Source organism: Natator depressus, chromosome 2, assembly GCF_965152275.1.
Source record: "Natator depressus isolate rNatDep1 chromosome 2, rNatDep2.hap1, whole genome shotgun sequence".
Lineage (NCBI taxonomy): Eukaryota > Metazoa > Chordata > Testudines > Cheloniidae > Natator > Natator depressus.
Genome location: NC_134235.1, coordinates 242,783,214 through 242,784,952, shown reverse-complemented (window position 1 = coordinate 242,784,952; position 1,739 = coordinate 242,783,214).

The following is a 1,739-nucleotide window of genomic DNA, read 5'->3' as shown; positions in this document are numbered from 1 at the left end:
GTGTTCCCATCATATGAAATTGTACAGTGCAGGTAATTCCATACTCCTTTCCATATACTTAGGGAGCTGCCATCAGCCCTCCCCCACATCCCGATCCCAGACAAACCACTGCTGGGACTCTACCACCCTTCCCCGCTCAGATGAGAGTTAAGGGGAGCGATAAAGGAGAGGGGTTGCCTTCCCATCATACCAGTCATAGCCCCAAGCCCTTTCTCTGCTTCTTTAGAGAATGCCTCCTTTAAATCCTTTACCAGTCCATTTTATCTGAACCATATGTCATGCTGTCTGGAGTGCCTCCCACCTCTGAGTGCCTACCTCAGGGCAGACTGTCGGAAAACAGGGCGGACGCCCTAAAACTAGTGTCTATATTCTATAATTAGATTTCACCAAACCAGTAACAAATGTGAACTCCTGGGATCACTATACCAGTCTTACCATGGAGTCACAGACAGTCCCCTCAGACTCTCCAGTCTATCTTACCACCCAGACAAATTGGACTTTGTGATAAAAGGTCACTTATACCCAATATCGCATCACATCAGGTTGCACCCACTCCCAAGAGGCTAGCCACTTACCCCAGATTAACTGGTACTATAGATCTTATGCCAAAGACAACGCTAGCAGCCAATTCTATAGTAAACTAATGGTTTGTTAGCTAAGAAAAGGAGAGCTATTGAAAGGTTAAAACAGGTAAAATATATATACACATGTGAGTCACAGTCTATAATTCTCAATGGTTGCAGAGACGTAGTAATCTGCCAGTTTCCCAAAAGTCTCTCAGGGCTACCCAGAGTTCTGTGGGGATCTCCATCTTCTTATTCAGTTGTTCTGCACTATTAGAATCCAAACAGTCCAAAGATGAAGGATCTTTCCTTGAATCAATTCTTATAGCTTCTTCTCACTGAAAGCAAGCTGACAGTGTCACTACCCATGTGGGCTTTTCCTCTGATGATGGACAGCGAGGAATGCATTTAGGCTTTTGACCTCCGATCATCAAACACAATGACCACTTGCTTTGAAATTAGCAGTTTTCTGTTAAAGTTCTTTATTTTCATTTCACAAGGCTTCTTTCTTCCGCATTGGAGTGTTGCTCTTTTAAGACTTCTGAAAGCATGCTCCACCCCTCATCCCTCTCAGATTTTGGAAGGCACTTAGAATCTTAACACTTGGGCTGAGTGCTGCAGCTATCTTTAGAAATCTCACATTGGTACTTTCTTTGCATTTTGTCTACTCTGCAGTGAAAGTGTTCTTTAAACGAACAACATGTGCTGGGTCATCATCCGAGACTGCTAGAACATAAAATATATGGCAGAATGCGGGAAAACAGAGCAGGAGACATACAATTCTCCCCCAAAGAGTTCAGTCACAAATTTAATTAACGCATTTTTTTTTAAATCAGCATGGAAGCATGTCCTCTGGAATGGTGGCCAAAGCATGAAGGGGCATATGAATGTTGAGCATATCTGGCACATAAATACTTTGCAATGCCAGCTACAAAAGTGCCATGTGAAAAGCCGGCTACAAAAGTGCCTGTTCTCACTTTCAGGTGACATTGTAAATAAGCAACGAGCAGCATTATCTCCCCATAAATGTAAACAAACTTGTTTCTCTTAGTGATTGGCTGAACAAGGAGTAGGACTGAGTGGACTTGTAGGCTCTGAAGTGTTACACTATTTTGTTTTTGAGTGCACTTATGTAACAAAAAATCTACATTTGTAAGTTGCACTTTCACAGTAAAG